The 21,361-nt window shown below is 44.1% G+C and overlaps 1 protein-coding gene across 3 annotated transcripts in view; it reads left to right on the plus strand.

The window, feature by feature from the left end:
* STAG1 (STAG1 cohesin complex component) overlaps positions 1-21,361 on the plus strand; it is a 352,185-nt gene that overhangs the window by 23,722 nt on the left and 307,102 nt on the right. The window contains exons 2-3 of one of the 3 annotated variants that reach the window (XM_075068598.1): positions 36-117; positions 8,178-8,229. The exons of 1 other annotated variant lie outside the window; for it this stretch is intronic. The gene's annotated coding sequence lies outside the window, so the exon portion shown is untranslated. The remainder of the gene's footprint in view (positions 1-35; positions 118-8,177; positions 8,230-21,361) is intronic. One more of the 3 variants, XM_032778796.2, reaches the window with a different exon arrangement.

The raw sequence follows: 21,361 nt of genomic DNA on the forward strand, positions 1-21,361 counted from the left end.
ATGTCTGATTTGTGTCCATTTATCCTTTTCCGTAGTGACTGTCCAGTTTGGCTGATGTACATAGCAGAGGGGCGTTGCTGGCATATGATGGCGTATATTACATTGGTGGACGAGCAGGTGAATGAACCAGTGATGGTGTGGCTGATCTGGTTAGGTCCTGTGATGGTGTCGCCGGGTAGTGCATGTACAATCTGGGCTCATAAAAGCTGTGTGGGGATGGAGCATGCATATGAAAACTTTGAAGCCTCTCCTCAGCACAAACTGACTTTCAGAGGTTTATAACTCAGCCAGATTACAGTGGATTTTCACAAGGATGACAAAAGGCACATCGCTGACACAAGGGCAGTCATCACTCTCTCTATTCCTACTGCGTTTAAAGTTCCTATGCCAAAGTATGGAGGCACTGGAACTTAATTGTAAGAACATTTTAATGTGCAAAACAATATAGTTTCCCCCTAACTTCAGTCTGAGAAACAGCTGAACTGTTTTTTAATGGAAGCTTTTCAAAACAGTTCAGCCTCGGGCAGGCACCCAGCAGGGAAAATTTCAGCCCAAACAATTACAGCTTGTAAATTTACAAGCAAATTAAAACATGAGTTTACAATGGGAAGTATTTGGCACTGACAGCCTCCTATAATGTCAGGGTGGAGTGATTTAAATCAAGGAACAATGTAAGCTGCCTTTACCTCACTAGGAGCTTTGACAAGCCTCTAGTTAACAGTGTTTAGGTCAGAATTGTTGATAGCAACAGGCCAAAATGTTTACGATCAGATGACGTGTGCATGTCTGGACCTTTATTATTACTTATCAGCTTCCATGGGAGAAGGTTGCTATCCATGTTTGACTTTGCTTTTCTGGGGAGCAGCTGGTAATTTGGTTATGCATGGTGTCAGGATCATGGCCAGCACCATCACCAGTAGGTGAAACCCAGAGCTATTCTGTCATACCATTAAGTCTTTTTTCCTGATTTTGAAACATGGTCTGACCAGATGAGTTGAGGAAAGCAAACCAAACGATACTCCATCCTCTGTAGTGTCAATTTCTTCCCCATCTTATTCCTCCTACCTTCTTTTCTCATCTTGTCTTCCATCTAATAAGAGTCAGCTTGTCTAGTGAGGACAGAGTGAACTTTGCAATGCTTTGCTATGACCAAAGAGGCAAGCTGAACGATGCTTTAGGCCTCTCTAGTTAAGTTTCTCAAGTCCTTTGGTGGATAATAGGGGCTGTCAAGTGGTTACAAAAGTTAATCACACAATTACAAAAATAGAATACCATTTATTTAAATATTTTTGGGTGTTTTCTACATTTTCAAATATGCTCACTTTATATTTGATTATAAATATTTGTGCTGTAAAGAGCAAAAGAAATAGTATTTTTCAATTCACATAATACATGTATTGTAGTGCTATCTCTTTATCATGAAAGATGAACTTATAAATGTGGAATTATGTACAAAAAATAACTACGTTCAAAAATAAAACAATGTAAAACTTCAGAGCCTACAAGTTCACTCAGTCCTACTTCTCGTTCAGCCATTCACTCAGACAAACAAGTTTGTTTAGATTTTGCAGGAGATAATGCTTCCCGCTTCTTGTTTACAATGTCACCTGGAAATGGGAGCAGGCATTCGCATGGCACTTGTAGTTGGTGTTGCAAGATGTGCTGAAGATTCATATGTCCCTTCATGCTTCAACCACTACTGCAGAGGACATGCTTCCATGCTGATGAGGGGTTCTGTTCAGCAATGGTCCAAAGCAGTGCAGAGCGACAAATGTTTACATTCATTATAGGAGTCAGATGCCACCAGCTAAAAGGTTCATTTTCTTTTTTGGTGGTTTAGGTTCTGTAGTTTCCACATTGGAGTGTTGCTCTTTTAAGACTTCTGAAAGCATGCTCCACACCTTGTCCGTCTCACATTTTGGAAGGCACTTTAGATTCTTAAACCTTGAGTTGAGTGCTGTAGCTCTAGAAATCTTACATTGGTACCTTCTTTACATTTTGTCAACTCTGCAGTGAAAGTGTTCTTAAAATGAACAGCGTATGCTGGGTTATCATCTGAGACTGCTATAACATGAAATATATGGCAGAATGTGGGTAAAACAGAGCAGGAGACATGCTATTCTCCCCCAAGGAATTCAGTCTAAAATGTAATTAACGCATTATTTTTTTTAACAAGCGTCATCACCATGGAAGCATGTCCTCTGGAATGGTAGCCGAAGCATGAAGGGGCATACAAATGTTTAACCTATCTGGTGCGTAAATACCTTTCAATGCCAGCTACAAAAGTTTCATGTGAACGCCTAGTCTTATTTTCAGGTGACATTGTAAGTAAGAAGCCAGCAGCACTATCTCCTGTAAATGTAAACAAACTTGTTGTCTTAGTGATTGGCTGAACAAGACTTGGAGTGGACTTGTAGGCTCTGAAGTTTTACATTGTTTTGTATTTGAGTGCAGTTATGTAACACAAAAAACCCTACATTTGTAAGTTGCACTTTCACAATAAAGTGATTGCATTATGCTACTTGTATGAGGTGAATTGAAAAATACGATTTCTTTTGTTCATTGTTACAGTGCCAATATTTGTAATAAAAATAATACAAAGTGAGCAACGTACACTGTGTATTCTGTGTTATTAAAATCAATATATATGTATTTAATACATTTAAATTAGTATTCTATTTAACAGTGCGATTAAAATTTGTAATTAATGATGATTAATTTTTTTAATCCCAATTAAATTTTTGGGTTAATCTCGTGAGTTAACTGCGATTAATCAACAGCCCTATAATCAGGTAATATAATATGTACTTTGCCAGTGTTTTTCTAAGAACTGAACTGCAAGTATCAGACCGAATTTGTTTCTCTCTTTTTCTGTATCCCCTTTTTCTTATTTGTTTTAAGAAGAAATGGAATTGGATTTTAACAAATATCCCAACAATTTACTACAGAGGATATATATACAGTGCAGCTGGGAGCTTACTGCTGATTCGAGTAGCATCTCTGTTCGTGCTCTACTTTAGGTACGCATGCACCTCTCAAGCCCTTGATTGAACATTTCTAGCTAGCAGTGTCCATTCTGCCAGTGCATGTGCCCCATGCCTTCTTGTGGCAGATACCATGGCTGCCTGGGCGACCTATCATCAGTTCCTTCTCTACCACCTTGGGGTAGCAGGGAAATTCCAGGAAACAGGAAGAAAGTTAAGGTGGACCAATATTTTAAATGGTAAATGGGATGACCTGGATAATTGTAGGCCTCTTAGCCTGATGTCAATCTCAGGCAAGATAATGGAGCCGTAGATACAGGACTTGAGTACTAAAGAATTGAAGTAGGGTAATGTAATGAATGAAAATCAACATGGGTTTATGCAAAATAGATCCTGTCAAACTAACTTGCTTTTTTTTATGAGATAAGTTTAGTTGATAAAGGTAATAGCATTAATGTAATAGTAGACTTTTCTGAGGCATTTGACTTGGTGCCACATGACATTTTGATTAAAAAATTAGAACAAAATAAAATTAACATGGCACATATTAAATAGATTAAAAACTGGCTAACTGCTGAGAGGTTTTAGAGTTTGTCTGTGAATGAGGAATTGTCATCACGTGATTGTGTTTCCAGCAGGGTCCCATAGAGATTCATTCTTGGCCCTATGCTATTTAACCTTCTTATCAATGACCTGCAAGAAAACGTAATATTATCACTGATGATAGGGATGACTCGCAAACTGAGGAATGGTAAATAATGAAGAAGAAAGATCACTGTCCCAGAATGATCTGGTTGCTAGGTAGATGGGGTGCAAGCAAACAAGAAGCATTCAGGTAAATGTATACATCTAGGATCAAAGAATATAGGCCACACGGATGGGGGATTCTATCCTGGGAAGCAGTAACTCTGAAGATGATTTCGGTGACAGTGATGGATAATCAGTGGAACATGAGCTCCCAATGTAATGCTGTGGCCAAAAGAGCTAAAGCTATTCTGGGATGCATAAATAAGGGAATCTCGAGTAGGAATAGAGATTTTACCTGTGTATTTGGCACTAATGCAACTGCTGCTGGAGTACTGTGTCCAGTTCTGGTATCCTTAATTCAAGAAGGATATTGATAAATTGGCGAGGGTTCATAGAAGAGCCCGAAGTTGAACAAAGAAGGCTAAAAAAAGTAATTTGATTACAGTTTATAAATATTTACCTGAGGAACAAATATTTAATAACGGACTCTTCAGTCTAGCAGAGAAAGGCATAACGTGATCCAATGGCTGGAAGTTAAAACTAGACAACTTCAGACTGGAAGCAAGGCATAAATTTTTCATAATGAGGATATTTAACCATTAGAAAAATTTACCAAGCATCATGGTGGATTTTCCATCAATGACAATTTTAAAACCAAGATTGGATGTTTTTTCTAAAAGAGAGGCTGTGGGAATTGTTTTGGGGAAGCTCTATGGTCTTCATTATACAGAGGTCAGAGTGGATGATCAAAATGGTCCCTTCTAGCCTTTGAATCTATGAAGTTGCAAGTCCAGTAGCAAAGTTTTTTAATAAATCTATCAAAACTGGAGTGGAGAATAACTAACATTGTAGCTGTATTTAAGAAGGGAAGAAAAGCGATTCCGGCAGCTAGTGACCTGTTAGTCTGACTTCAAAGAATACAAAACTTTTGAACCAAATTTTGAAGGAAAGAATAATTAGAAATATGGACTTAAGTGAAAAATGGGACAAAATGCAACAAGGGTCTGCAAAGGTAGACTGTGCCAGACTAACATGATACTTTTCTTTGAGAAGATAAATGATTTCTTAGACAAAGGAAATATAGTAAATCTAGTCTGTTTGCACTTTAATAATGCGCTTGACTTGGTACCATATTGGAAATTATCAGTTTTGTTGGAGAAGATGGGGATTAGTACAAGAATAATAACATGAGTAAGGAATAGGCTAGAGGGGGAGGTTACTAGTCAAGTTCCTCAAGTATTTGTACCAATCTTATTTTAATATTTTTATTAGTGACCTTAGCACAAAAGATAGGAATGTGCTAATGAAATTTTCTGATGACACAAAGGTGGGTGGCATTGTCAGTACAGAGGGGGATCAGAATATTATACAGGAAGAATTGGATGACCTAGAGGACTGGATGAAATTAGATGAAATTTAAGAGTACAAAGTGCAAGATCATGTACTTAGGAACTAATAGCAAGTATTTCTGCTGTAAGTTGCGGCTCATCAGTTGGAAGCAACAGAGGAGAAGAAAGACCTGTGTGTATTAGTTTACAGGATAATTATGAGCCACCAAAGAAATGCATTTATTAAAAAAAAAAAAAAAAAAAAGGCAAATGTGATCCTAAGATTTGTGAGGTGAGTTGGCAGAGAGCTAGGGAAGTATTAATGCCGTTGTACAAGGCACTGATGAGACCTCATCTAGAATATTGTCTACAATTCTAGTCATTAAAGGACAATGTTAGAACAAGAGCAAATGGGTGTGAGCTAGCCATGAAAAAATTTAGGCTGGAAATTAGAAGAAGGTTTCTGACCATGAGATGAGTGAGGTTCTGGGATAGACTTCCAATAGAAATAGTGGAAAAAGAAAATCTACCTTGTTCTAAGATGGAGTTTGATAAATTTATGAATGGGAGTAAGACATAGTTGCCTGCAGTATCGGGACTGGACTTGATGATCTAGGAGGTTCCTTTGAGTCCTATGTTCCTATGTAAGCACTAGGATATGATGGAATTATAATTAATAAGCAGTGTGAATTTTCTAAAAACATCTGATTCCAATGATGAAGGCCGAGGGCCGTTTTGTCTGAAGAAATGGACACAACAAACTACCCACAACCTTTCCTTCTGCACATACTCCCTTAATCAAGTTGCTGTTATTTTGGCATGTTTAATATAGTAGTTTTTGCTTGGCGGTGGTAGTGAAGCCTTTGCATGGATCGCATTTCTAAAAGGCTGAAATTAAAGTTGTGGTCTTCGACGTATAGTTGTGGCAATGGTGAGGTCTGTCTGAGTGGAAGAATATAGGTTGTATGCTGATAGGTGCCTGAATTTCTAATTCCTTTTACTTTTTGCAGTAATTGTATTTCTTCTCTTCACATCCCTTGACACCATGATTCATCATGATCATGACTCCTTTAGTCTGCATTGCATGGTGTTTGTACTGTGTTTACTCCATTACTGTTTGTTATTAAATGACTTCCAAACAATCTAACTAGTCTATTCTACAAAATTGGTTTCTGTGCCATTGTGATGAAGGCCATTCAAACTCTCTAGATGTCTTTTCCATGGAACATGGCTAACATTCCACGAAAACAAATCCCTCTATTTTATATCACTTACCTAGCTCAAAGGTTCACCTCCCCTTTGCCCATGAGATAAACAGGCTCTCCAGAAATATCACCTGACCTTTCCTCTCTTCCAAGATCCCTGAAGTGTTCAATAATCTTTGAAGCGTGATGTCATGCCACTAGTGCCAATATTTTCATTGTCAGCAGAGTCTTGTGCACCAGCTTCAGAATGCCATCTTATCATATTTCTTCTCTTAATTCCAGGAAGGTGGCACACAATTCTTCTGTTTTTTTTGTCTCTTGCAGAATTTTTTACTCACTTCTCTTAACATGGAGTCCCTGAAAACAGGGACTGTTCTTGTCTTCTGTTGGGCAGGTGTGATGTCCTTCTGGATTGAGCAGAGCAGCCATCCTCATATGTCCCCTGCAGCTTTATTTTGTTTCTCTAGTGAAATTTCAGAGAGATTTTCTGCAGATGCCTTGTAGACTACATAAGAATATCCATACTGGGTCAGACCAAAGGTCCATCTAGCTCAGTATCCTGTGCTCCGACAGTGGCCAATGCTAGTTGCCCCAGAGGGAATGAACAGCACAGGCTATCAAGTGGTCCATCCTCTGTTGCCCATTCCCAGCTTCTGGCAAACAGAGGCTAGGGACACTATCCCTGCCCATCCTGGCTAATAGCCATTGATGGACCTATCTTCTGTGAACGTCTCTACTTCTTTTTTGAACCCTACCTGATAATGTATTCTGCTATGTAGAATGTCTTCTGGTTCACTTTCCTCTAGTGATCATAAACTGCCAATCCTCTTTTCTGATTTCTACTTTTGGCTCCTTCATTGTTAATTCCTTCCCTTGTTGAATCTGTGGCAGTGATTCCCAGATCTTGTTGTTCAAGAAGTCTTCATTCTCTTTGGTGCTGTCAGGTTGATGGTTCTTCAAGACCACAAATCTTTTCTTCCAATCAATTTGCACTTCACATTCAGGAAAACTCTAGTGCCTTTAGTCAGGAAGGAAAACATGGACATCTCCTCCAGGCTGCAAATACTGTTCCAATGTTACCCATTATTACTGATACAGAAATGTACCTAGGTAGAAGATAAGCAAATTCCCTGCTACAAATTCCTTCAAACGCTCCCGTTAGCATTTGCCTATTCTCTGACTCAGAGTTCACTTTGCAGCTGGCGTATTTAGCTAGTGTAATTGGGTTAGCACAACTCCTTTGTTAACAAGAATAATTTAAAACACCTGGAGAGATCACACACATGGACTGGAGAGACTTGAAAACCCAATCACAAGGCCTTTACAGAAACATACCAAACTCACAAATTAGCCAAGGCTGTTACCTCTGAGCACAGGATCTGCAGTTACTCCTCAGAAACTCCCCTCTTACACTGATATGGACATTCTGATCTATTGCACAGGCCCTAGGTAAATGGTGACCATTTTAACTGAAAGTAACCTATGGCCTCAGTCCTATTGCAAATAATGAAAATTTGCTTGAGCACACAAGAGGTGTTTGTTCCTTACCTCTGCAGAACTGAAAGATTAACACCTGTGGGTGAATTCTTGAGTTAAACAGAAGAATTTGTCATCTTCAGTCTCTGAAGATTGGTGGAAGATCTTTAGGTTCCTTACAGAAAATTTCCTCATAACTAACCTTTGGCTCATTTTACATTCTGTTAGTCTGTCCAGCACATTGAGGATAGTTGTATTGGCAGTAATTAAATTATGAACCCAAAACAGTACCAAACCTTTGTTTGGAGAGCTCCTAAATTTCCGTCCGGAAGTGGTGGCTCAAGTTTGAGGTCATGCTTTATACCTCAAGATTTGTTGGCATCACGGAAATGGTTGGCAGGAGAAACCTAATACACACTTGATTTTTGCTTTTCTAGGTATCAGGAGTGGCAGCCAGAGTTTCCATTGCATGTTAATAGATTCTTAAAGGTAAGCTTTGTTGATCAATCTTCCAGCTTCAAATAGCTAATGCCTTAGAGGTACATAGTCTTGGTCCAGACACAAAACTTGAATTATATCTGGTGAAATTACAAACGAGTTTTAAGGTTGTGGTGTGGGATCTGTGATGTGTGAATGTGGTAATGGCAAAGTGTATGATTGTGGCTAGAGCATTGAAGGGTCTGTGCTGTAATGGCATAACTTTTTTCATTCCTCGCTTGTTTGTGTTTGTGTCAGGTGTATTGTGTGTAGTACAAGTTAACTTGACTATTTTACAATTAAGTTTTTTTTGTCTATTAATTTCCTGTGGTTTTTTCATGTTTAATGGTAGATGACTAAGTAACGGGAGCAAACCTGTCTGAGATGGAGAAGTGTACATTTCACATCAGTGCTGTGTGCCAGACCCCCATATATAAAATCTTCTACCTAGTAGCATATAATCTGACTGAAAACTGTAACTATATTAATGGAGTCTGTTTTTTATCTATACAACAGAGAAGAGTATATTTGACAAAAATTTGTCACACATAGTTTCAACTATTATGAATCTCTTAAAAAGACCCAAAATACAATTAAAAGTACATATTGCATCAGATGTACTAAGGGATAAATCTGTCTACCAATTGTGTAGGTAAATGGTTTCACTGTTAACAGTGAAAGTTTGGACTGCCAAGGACAAGGTTCGTAAAAAGCCCAATTTCAGATTTTCTGTATTAAATTCAACAAGAGAAAGTGTGTGAAAACTAACCATGTGTGAAATTCACTCTAAAAGAACTTCTATATTAAGGAGAGAAAAAATTATTTTAAACCCATTTTAGAACACAACCCGATCTAAGGTATAGCTACTAGGCTCCACTGTAATCATAATAATGGTAGCTACGGGAAGACGTGACAAGTAGATGAAAAGAGCAAGCTGGGTGTGAGGGAAGGAGGATGGAGTATCAAAAATAGGATATTTCAGCATAGTCTGAGAAGATACTCTGACTCTGTCCTCCTGGTCAAATGCTCAGAAGGGAATGGTACGTTACTGAACTAGAAATAGCTCAACAAGTTTTTGTGCAAAGCAAATTAGACATGATCTGGTCGTTCAATATTAATGACAAAAACAGCCAATAGCACTTTATGCAGTATAATACAGAGAAATTTCTTCACTGATCAAGGAAGTGACAGTTCTTCTGTATCTGACCCATGTCATATCACGCCTATGGTACTATTTAGAGTTCTAGGTCTCAGTATCCAAAAAATACTAATGAACTGGGTAAGAATATTTTAGCACCTAGAAGAATGTATTCAGAGCTACTAAAGGTTTAAAAAACTAAAATATGTATGGTGCAATAACTAACAGGGATATAATCGTACGTATGGTCAATATTTAAAGGCAGTGAAAACACCAAGGAGGAATAATTGTTTAGGGTGTAACAGTGGCATGTAGATAGATGTAATTTGATTGAAATTGACCAAAGGTACACTTAATAAGAGGTCAGCTAGACTGAAGTAGTCTCCTGCTGCTTCAATCACTTAAAATTAGATTGGACAAATCATTTGAATATTCAAGACAATCCTTTATTGGCAGGTGGATGGATGGATAAAATAACCTAATAGGGCTTTGTTTCTAAATACAGCCGGGGGAAAATCTGTGCGCTTTGCTATTCCTTACACTCAACGTTCATTGGTTTTAAATGAATAATTCCCCATGAAAGTGATAAACTACACTATCCCCATCCCATATGTAATATGCGATGTGAATAGCATAATCAATAGTTAGAATTGGGGTTAATTTTTCTTGACATGTTTTGTTGCTGCTGTTTATATTTCAGTTAATGGATGAATATAAGCTATACTATATATTGCTGCCTCATATCCCCTTTGTTTGGTGTTTGTAGTAAGATGTTTCCATATTAATGCTGTTAAGTCAGTGTAGAAATTACTTGTAAACTGTCTCCTAAGGATCACGTCAGGTGAAATGTTTGAATTGCTTTAGTAAAACAGTTTTCTGCTGATGTAGGAGCTGGAGTAATATGAAAACTGGATTGCTCAACCACTGTATTAACGTGCCTGCGATCCAGGTCAGGCTGTGACAGGCTTATAATTACCTAGGTCATCTTGTTTACTCTTTTTAAAAGTTGCAGCAATACTAGCTTTCTTCCAGTCTTCTGGAACTTCCTTGCTGCTCCAAGATTTATTGAAAATCAATATTAATGGCTCAGTGAGTGCCTTAGCTAACTGGTCTAATCTAGGAGCTTCACCAATTTGGCTGAGGAAAGATTTTGGTGCCCAGTTCTCTATCCAGCAACTGTTCTCACTCCCCCTACCCTCTGCTCTGGCTTTGCAGGGATTACTCTACTATCAGCGACTGACCTTGGATAATGGCAGCTTCTCTGCAGAGAGCAAGGATCTTTGTTCTGTACCTGGAGCCTGATTATAGCTAGTCTTTTTGTGCTTTTTGTACCGTCTTGGAACAGTTTCCCATCCAGTAGCAAAGAAGTCTAAGGCCAGCCCCACCCAAGGTAGTCACTGGGGCCTTGACTGCTGCTAGAAACCGCCAGGGAGGCTGTTAAGGCATAAGTTGAGTTTGTGTTTCTGAAATTTTTTGACCATAGACAATTTATCTGCAAAACCTATTGCTCCCTTAGAGCCTGTAGAGACTACTTACGTATTCAAAATCCAGAAGGGACCACAGTTCTGATCAATCTATTCTGACCTGTATAACACAGACCATAGAACTTTCCTGAAATAATTGTTTTATTCTAGAACAGCTCTTTTAGAAAAAAGTCCTATCTTGATTTAAAAATTACCCGTGATGAAGAATCCACCATGACTGTCGCTGAATTGTTGTAGTGGTTAAATACCCTCACTGTGAAAAATATATGCCTTGCTTCCAGTCTGAATTTGCCTAGCTTCAGTTTCCAGCCACTGGAAGATCATATTAGACCTTTTTCTGCTAGATTGAAGAACGCATTATTAAATATTTGTTCCCCAGGTAGAGAGACACTAATCAAGTCACACCTTCACTTTAAGGTAAATAGAATAACCTCTTTGACGCTTACCATAATAAGGCATGTTTTCTTATCTTTTAATCATTCTTGTGGCTCTTGTATGAACCCTCTCCAATTTATCAATAACCTTCTTGAATTGTGGACACCAGAACAGGACACAGTATTCCAGTAGTGGTTGCATTAGTGTCAAATACAGAGGTAAAATAATTTCTCTATTCCTACTCAACATTGCCCTAATTAAGCATTCCATGATAGCCGTAGGTCTTCTGGCCACAGCATCACATTGGGAGCTCATTTTCTGCTGATTATCCACCACAGCCCCCCAAATCTTCTTCAGGATAGAGTCCCCCATCCTGCAAGTATGGTTTAAATTCTTTGTTCCTAGATGTAAATGTTTACATTTGCTACTTTTATTAAAACACATATTGCTTGCTTGCACTAGTTTACCTTACGAAGTGACCCAGATTACTCTGAATCAGTTACCCACCCTCCTCGTTATTTAGCATTCCCCAATTTGTGTGTCATGTGCAAACTTTGTCAATGATGATTTTGTTTTCTTCCAAATATTGATAAAAATGTTAAATAGTGTGGGCCAAGAATCAGTCCTATGGGACTGCACTGGAAACACACCGACATGATCTGTTTTTGATTACATTCTGAGACCTGGGATCCAGGACAGGCTGTGACAGGCTTATTATTACCTAGATCATCTCATTTACCCTTTTTAAAATTTGGAGCACTATTAGCTTTCTTCTAGTCTTCTGGAACTTCCTTGCTGCTCCAAGACTTCTCCGCATTATTATTGCTAATTCTACCATTTTCATGTAGTAACAGACAAGTACTATTGTCAAGATTATTTTTGTTCTAAATATATTTTAAAAACTCATTGTTCTTCGAGTGATTATTCATATCCATTACAAGCAGGTGTGTGCGTGCGCCGTGTGCACGCCAGCCGGAAGATTTTACCATAGCAGCGTCTGTAGGGTTGGCCTGGGCGCCTCCTAGAGTGGCGCCTTCATGGCGCCCAGTATAGGGCCCTGCTGACTCACCACCCCCTCAATTCTTTCTTATTGCTGGTGATGACTAGCTGGAACTTGGCTCGCTCTCGCAGCAAGCATCTTAGTAGTATCTGATAGACCTTAGTTGTATATAGTTCTCAGTTTAATAGTTGTTTCCCTATAGTTATAGTTAGTTGGTTGTTAGGACATCTTTTCCCCCCTCCTGGGGTATATCCCTGTCTCCAGGGTTTAAGATCTGTGAGGCCTGTGGCAAGTTTCTGCCCAAAAGTGATCCTCACTCTTCCTGCCTGTGGTGCCTTGGTGAGAGTCACTAGAAGGAGAAGTGCCACTTTTGCAAGGGTTTCCACCCCAGAATCCTTAAAGATTGAGAGCAGAGATTAAAACTCCTGCTAATGGGGGCGGCTTTGAGACCACAGTCTGACCCGGAACCCAGTGACCCGGCGCTGAGCACCACCTCCTCGGTGCGCAGTGCTCCGGCACCAAAGGTGCACAAAATGGGCCCAGCAAAAGACTCTAAAGCCCACTGGTAGTGCCACTAGTTGGCCTCAGTATGGCACCACTCATCATCCCCGCTGACAGTAAAAAAGAAGAGGCCGGTGAGGGGCTGTTCACCCCTCCCAAAACTTACAGGATCGCCAGCGTCCACAAGTGCCTCCTCCTTGCTTCTGCCCAGGTTTTCGTCGACTCCTGTCCTGGCCGGGGTCCAGTCAAGTCCGAACCCCTCCCCCCTCGCCTCCAGTCACCCGACCACCAGGGGGACATACAGCCACCATCGACGCCGGAGGCATTTGAGGCGGCCATGGACTTGATGCACCTCCCAGTACCTTCCTCCCCGCAAGGGAGGGTTAAATAGCCGGTGACTGCGCACCCCCTGTTCCACTCCACAGGTAAAGCGGCCATGATGGCCCGCCGGCCTCCATCTCCGGCACTGCCCATACAGGTGCAAGAACCACACCGCTCCCCGGAGTCGGAGCACCGATTGTTGACGACTCAGGGTACTACTCCTCCGTGGTTGTCCTACTCAGAGACCTCAGAATCAGAGGCAGACTCTAATTGCTCCAGCAGGTCGTGGAGCAGGAGATCCAGGGCGTGGTGGAATTACCAGCCATATCCTGCACCGTGGCAGCAACAATGGCAATCTCCTGGCCAATGGCCCTTCTGGACATCCTGGGCTTACCATCAGAGCCAGGGTCAAGTCTGCAGTCCGCGGTACAGAACTGCATCGGTGTCGGCAGCATCCTTCATCCTATAGTCAGCGTTGGCACCCCCAGTGGCAGCACTGCCATCTGCAAGAGCAGCACTGATGGATCAGACAGCTCCGGCATCGATAATTCAACCAGCTCCAGCACCATTTCTCCAGACAACGGCACCACCAGAGGCTCCAGTTCCCACCCCGCTGACGCTGTCGACCTCAGTACTGCCAGACTTGGTCCCGGCGCTGACTGTGGTGCCAAACTCTCCATCAGCTCTGGGCTCATGGATCGAGCACCGGGTGCCCAGGGACCCCACGGGTGCTGAAGGTAGTGAACAGGGCCCGCTACCTGTCCTCTTATCCTCATCCTTACCTGATGAAGTGGTTGTGGGGACATAGACATCGACAGCCCCAGCTCTGGAGGACAGCTGTGGTGTTCGACAGCTCCTGAGGCGGGAGGCCCAAAGCCTGGGGATACAGGCAGAGGAGGTGGAGAAGGATGTAGACCCTGTCATTGATATCCTGGCCCACTCTGGCCATCCAGGGTTGCATTGCCACTGATTAAAACTGGAACTGATACATCTAAAAATCTGTGGCAACCCCCTGCTTCCCTGGCCCCATGGCCAAGAAAACTGAGCACCACTACTTCATTCCATCTAAGGGGTACAAACATCTTTATACCCACCCTCCCCCAGACTCTTTGGTGGTCGATGCAGCCAATCAGAGAGAATGCCAAGGTTTTCAGGGCTCCACCCCGAAAAACAGGCACGCCGAGAAACTGGACCTATTTGTCCGAAAGGTCTGTTTGACTCGGGATAGCCAACCAGCAGGCCATAGTAAGCCGCTGCAGACATAACATCTGCTCATCTATGGCTAAGTTTGTGGAGCTCCTTCCCCAGGAAGCTCAGGTGGAGGTCTCTACACTCAGGGAGGAGGGGAAACTGGTCTCCAGAGCATCTCTGCGAGTGGTTCTGGACGCGGCGGATGGAGCCTCCTGCACGTTGGGCACAGGGGTAGTGATGACATGAGGCTCCTGGCTGCAGGTCTCTGGACTGCCACACGAGGTCCAACAGACCATACAGGACCTTCCTTCTGAGGGATCAACTCTTGTCCCTGAAAAGACAGATAAGAGACTTCATAGTTTGAAAGACTCGAGAGCTACCCTGCGGTCGTTGGGAGCTCATACGCCGGCTACCCAGCGCCGACATTTTAAGCCTCAGCTGCCCCTCAGCCTTATCAACCGCAAAACCGCCAGGACATTCCATGTAGGCGAAACGGGAGTACTAGGAGCAGGCAACCTCCCTCCTATGGGCAAAACTCTAACCAGCCCAAGCCTCCACCTGGGCCTTAACCACCCTTTTGAGTGTATGGTCGAGGTTGGCCTTCCAGTACGACTTCTGGATCCTTCTCATCCCATCGATCCCCTTTCTACTGTGCTTGGTCCCGAATCACTTCAGACCGCTGGGTGCTCCGCATGGTAGAGAGGGGATATGCTATCCAATTCTATTACCTCCCTCCCCCCCAAATCTCTTCCTCATCTCTCTTAGAGCAACTTCTAATTCAAGAAGTGCAGTCCCTCCTCTGTGTAGGGGCAGTGGAGGAGGTTCCTCAGGAGCTAAGGGACAAGGGGTTCTACTCCTGGTATTTCCTAATACCAAAGGCCAAGGGGGGCCTCAGACTTATCCTGGACCCGCGACAGCTCAACAAGCATGTAAAAAAGAAACTCAAGTGTCGCATGGTCTCACTAACTTCCATTATCCCCTCACTGGATCCAGGAGACTGCTACGCTGCCCTCAACTTGGAAGGACACGTATTTTCATATCGCAATAGTCCCACATCACAGATGCTATCTCAGATTGGTAGTCAGCAGAGGCCACTATCAGTTTGCCATCCTCCCATTTGGACTGTTGACCGACCCCGAGTATTCACGAAATGTATGGCAGTCGTCGCAGCATTCCTGTGCAAACGCCAGATGCAGGTTTTTCTCTGTCTAGACAACTGGCTAATCAAGGGTTGCTCAGGAGCCCAGGTGGAGGCTCAGGTTGAATTCATAAGAAGGGCCTTCGTTGAACTGGGTCTCCTCCTAAATGATGAAAAATCTACCCTGTCCCCAGTGCAAAGGATAAAGTTCATAGGTGCGGTCCTGGACTCTACCCCAGCCAGGGCGTACCTCCCAGAAGCCAGGCTTCGATCACTTCGGGATATCATACAGGGGCTCATCAGACAGTTCCCCACCACCTAAGCAAGGAACTGCCGAAGACTACTGGGGCACATTGCTGCATGCACCTACGTGGTGCAGCACTCCAGACTCAGACTTCGCCCACTCCAGTCTTGGCTGGCATTGGTGCATCAGCCAGCTCAAGACACTCTGGACTGCATTGTAACCCTGCCCCATCCTGTGTTGGACTCCCTCCTGTGGTGGCTTGACCCGTGAGTGGATTGTGTGGGAGTGCCCTTTGCCAGCCCTCTCTCTCTTTGGTGACAGACACCTTGGCTCTGGACTGGGGACCTCACCTAGGGGACTTCAGTACCCAAAGCCTCTGGTCTCAGACAGACCTCGCTCTACACATCGGTGTCAAAGAGCTGAGAGTGGTGCATCTGGCATGCTACACTTTCAAAACCCACATAGCAGGCAGGTGTGTCTCAGTCCTTACAGACAACACCTCGGCGATGTTCTATATCAACAGATAGGGAGGTGCACGCTCTTCTCCCCTGTGCTGGGAAGCCCTGGCACTGTGGGACTTCTGCGTAGAACACTCGATCCACCTACAGGCGTCATATCTCCCAAGAGTTCAGAATGCACTGGCAGACAGCGTCAGTCAGACCTTCCATGGCCATGAATGGTCCCTTCGACCAGATGTAGTGAACTCAATTTTCTGGTTCCGGGGATCTCCCCAGATAGACCTGTTAGCCACTTGTGGCAGCAGGAAGTGTCAGGCATTCTGCTTCCTCAGGAGTCACAGCCTGGGGTCCATCGGGGATGCCTTCCTTCTCTCTTGGGCGGGCCACCTGCTCTATACTTTTCCACCTATCCCACTGGTCCTCAAGATTCGCAGCGACCGGGCTCAAGTTATATGATAGTGCCGGTGTGGCCGCGCCAACACTTTGTTCATTTCACTCCTGGAAATGTCGGTAGCGGCTCCACTCACTTTACTGCTGGTCCAGGACCTGATCACACAGGACCATGGTCGACTCTGGCACCCAAATCTGGGGTCCCTTCACCTCACAGCCTGGATGCTCCATGGCTAAGCGCTGTAGAGCTGTCAAGTTCGGACCAGGTGAAACAAGTCCTCCTGGGTAGTAGAAAACCTTCCACTAGGACAAAATACCTTGCCAAGTGGAAACGGTTGTCCATCTGGGCAGAGCAACACCATCAGTCGCCTCTCCTCGCCCCCAAACCATTCATACTGGACTGCCTCCTGCACCTAAAACATCAAGATCTGTCCCTGTCATCAATAAGGGTTCATTTAGCAGCCATCTCTGCCTTCCATCCGGGTTCAGATGGGTTCTCGATCTTTGTAAACCCTGTAGTCTGCTGCTTCCTCAAGGGTTTGGACAGGCTCTTTTCGCACACTTGTCAGCCTGTCCCGGCCTGGAACCTCAATCTAGTCCTATTCAGACTTATGAGGGCTCCCCATTTGAACCACTGGCCACCTGTTCTTTGTTGTATCTCTCCTTCAAGGTTGCATTCCTCATAGCAATTATCTTGGCTTGAAGGGTTTCAGAGCTTAGGGCCCTCACGTCTGAGCCCCCTTACACAGGTTTTCATAAGAACAAGGTCCAACTTAGACCTCAGCCGGTTTTCCTCCCTAAGGTTGTTTCCCAGTTTCACATGGCCCAGAACATTTTCCTCCCATTGTTTTACCCCAAGCCATACTCCTCCAATGGGGAGTGCAGGCTGCACTCACTGGATGTACATAGAGCCGTAGCCTTCTACATAGAGAGAAGTAAGTTGTTCTGGAAGTCTGTCCAACTTTTTGTGGCCGTGGCAGACAGAATGGAAGGTCTCCCTGTGTCCTCTCAGCGTATCTCGTCGTGGATCACATCTTGCGTTAGGGAGTCTTATGGCCTGGTGAAGGTGCCCGCCCCGCCCATTACTGCCCACTCCACAAGGACATGCGCCAGGAACGCCGCTGAGGAGGCCTAAGTCCCCACTCATGAAATTTGCAGGGCAGCTATGTGGTCCTTGATACATACATTTACGATGCATTATGCAATTACACAATAGGCCAGGGTAGATGCGGCCTTTGAACGGACAGTGCTGCAATCTGTGCATGATTCTGACCCCACCTCCTGAGCTTTGACTTGTGAGTCACCTGCTTGGAATGGACATGAACAATCACTTGAAGAAAAAATGGTTACTCACTTTCTCGTGACTGGTGTTCTTCGAGATGTGTTGTTCATGTCCATTCCAATCCCCATCCTCCTACTCCTCTGTCAGAATAGCTGGCAAGAAGGAACTGAGGGGGTGGAGGGTTGGTGGGGCCCTATATTGAGCGCCATGAAGGCGCCACTCCAGGGGGTTCCTAGGCTGACCCTACAGACGCTGCTAGGGTAAAGTCTTCCGGCGTGCACACACCTGATTGGAATGGACACAAACAACACATCTCGACGAACAACAGTTATGGGAAAGTGAGTAACCATTTTTTCTTAACTATTCTGGCCACAGATTTCTCCTAGCATCTCTTAGCTTCCCTTATCAATTTTCTACAATTCCTAACTCCTGGTTATATTCATTACTATCAACTTTCCTTTTCTTCCATTTGTTATATATTTTTATAGCTTCCTTTACTTCCCTTCTAAACCAGGTCAGTTTTTTCACCAGTGCATCTTCTTCCACAATTATGGGAATGTGGCTTTCTGGGCATCTAGTAAGGTGTTCTTAAATGATTTCCAATTATCATTCATACTTTTTTGATTAAATTCTTTCTAGCTGATTTGGCTCATAATGGTTTTTAGTTTTGTAAAATTGGCCTATTAAAGGTAGGGGTGTGTGTGTGTGTGTGTGTGTGTATATATATATGTATATATATATATATATATATAGCGACTGATAGGTAGTGGTTAAGAGCGCCGCCCTTTGATACGGGAGACCCGCCCTTTGATACGCAGAAGACCGGGTTCCAATCCCGGTTGGTACCCACTTTCCAGTAGGGTCCTTGGGCAAAAGACCCCCAACGCTTCACCTGCCTACCTCAAATATGAGAGTGACACGAACTAGGAGAGTCATGCCGGCTCGGATGTCGCCCGGATTAACAAGGTCCGCGCCAGATGTTGAGAACCGAGGACAATCTGACGATAAGTGGCTACTGCAACAAACCATTCATGGACGAGACAAGAGAACCTGGAATTGATGGAATGCTACTACAACAGTAGACCTAATGAGAGGGGATATAGGAAACGTAGAGGGGACTATGGATGGACAAAGACCTACATCCACACTTACTGAGAAACAGCTAGTTACCCAAAGCTTCAACATAGTAAAGAGGAAGCTGCTCTCACAGCTTGAGATAGACCAACTCCACATTACATCCCAGACTCAAGAAGACTGGAAGAACAAGTGGATGTGCAGCCCACACCTGAAGCTGAAACTTCACTGCCACCCCCTCCATTGCAGAGCACAGCAGCTGATATGAGCATAAGATCATGGAGACTAGCTACAGTCAATCCTCGAGACCGATACCAAGGCTCAGTGGAGAAGTACCATCAGATAGTATGTAGAAGATGCCAATAGAGCCCTCATGACAATCCATACTAACCACATACTCAAACCAATGAACCGGTATATGCTACAGCCTCTGTATCCAGATGCTTGGCTACACAATCGAAGACAACAGTATGTACCCACCCTGGAAATGAGGTTGGAGGATAAGATTAGGTGACTCAGAGAGAAGTTAGTCAGCTGGTGGAACTACAAAAGGTGTAGAGTTAAGAATAAGACTCGGCTACTGGAAAATACAAGGGCCTGACTCTATCTGAAGCCCTAGAGACTGCTAAACAAAGCTCACAGCACTGGCTACCAGGCTAAGGAGACACTAGAGAAGCAGAGGCCAAAAAATTATGCCCTGTTCTCCAAAGACCATCCAAGGTGTACTCCCACTGCAGTGCAACAACACAATAACAGCAGAGCCACCAGCAGCAGAACTGAACAGTACTGGAAGAACATATGGGAGAAAGAGAAGACTCATAACACCAGTGCAAAGTGGCTGCAGGACCTGAGAACAGAGCACAGCAATCTCCCAGAACAGAAACCAGTCACCATCACAGTAGAAGACATCCAGCAGCGGGTCAAGAACATGAAGGCTGGACAGCACCTGACTAGACATGATCACACCTACTGGCTAAAGAAACTAACAGCAGTGCATGAACGCCTAGCACAGGCTCCCACCCAAACTGCCTAACACAAGGAAGGACAGTGCTGATCATGAAAGACCCCTGCAAGGGAACAGAACCATCCAACTACCGGCCAATAACCTGCCTCCCCACAACATGGAAAGTCCTATCAGGCATACATAGCCGCCAAGCTGCAGGACCATATGGGCCAGTACATGAGCACAGCTCAGAAGGGCATTGGAACAACACCAGAGGCTCAAAACACCAGTTGCTCATGAGCAGTCGCTCAAGGTCTAGACAGACCAATCTGGGCACAGCCTGGATTGACTACAGGAAAGCCTACGACTCAATGCCGCACACGTGGATCTGTGAATGTCTGGTGCTATACAAAGTCAACAGGACACTAAGACCTTCCTCAAGAACTCAGTCGGACTATGGAAGACAAACTGGAAGTCAACTCAAGGCACTTGCACAAGTGGCATCAAGTGCGGCATATACAAGGTGATGCACTGTCCCGCTGCTGTTCTGCATAGGCTAACCCCCTCAGCAGATAATCACAAGACTGGATACGGGTAAGGTTCAGGATGGAACTACCATCACCCCTCTCTACATGGATGACATCAGCTGTATGCTAAGAATAATGAACATCGACTCGCTAACCACCTGACGCGGATCTACAGGTAGGATATCGGATGTCATTCAGACTGGAAGTGTGGCTGGATGGTAGTGAAGAGAGGGAAGGTAGTCAGACTGATGGGGTGGAACTACCAGCGGCCAATAGCAGACATACAGACCAGCTACAAGTACCTTGCGTCCCACAGTCACATGGAAACCACGATGAGGAGGCAAGGAAGACAGCAACATCCAAGTATCACCAAAGATAAGACAGGTCCTGAGAGCCAGCTCAGTGGGAAGAACAACCATGCATCAACAGATACGCCCTGCCGGTCATCAGATACTCTGCCGGTATAGTGAGCTGGCCAAAGAGGAGATGGAAGCTGCCGATGTGAAGACCGGAAGCTCCTCACAATGCATGGAGGTTTCCACCGAATCCAACACCCAGAGACTGTATACCAGCTGGAAAGAAGGCGGGCGGGCTTGGTGAGCGAAAGCCACTGTCCTGGACAAAACCGGAACATCCAGGAGTACATCAGTAAGATGGCCCCAAAGATGAGCTGCTGAGAGAATGCCTGAGGCAGCAGAGACATGGGAGAAAGACCAAGCAGAAGAAGTACCCATGGAACAAACCTCTGCATGGATGTACCACGACAGATAGTGAGGTGGCTGCACTGGGAAATCCTACCAGTGCTGGAAAGGGCTGGATTAAAAGACAGCACTGAGGCACTGATCATAGCAGCACAGGAACAGGCACTGAGCACCAGATCCATTGAAGGAGGGGTCTACCACACTAGAGAGACCCAAGGTGCAGACTGTGCAGAGAGGCCTCAGAGACAGCAACACATAGTGCAGGATGTAAGATGCAGGCAGGAACAGGCATACACTGAACGGCACAACCAAGTGGCTGGCATTGTGTACAGGAACATCTGCACAGCGTATGGGCTAGACCCTCCAAGACCAGATGG

The sequence above is a fragment of the Chelonoidis abingdonii genome, chromosome 8, assembly GCF_003597395.2.
Source record: "Chelonoidis abingdonii isolate Lonesome George chromosome 8, CheloAbing_2.0, whole genome shotgun sequence".
In the NCBI taxonomy this organism is placed as follows: domain Eukaryota; kingdom Metazoa; phylum Chordata; order Testudines; family Testudinidae; genus Chelonoidis; species Chelonoidis abingdonii.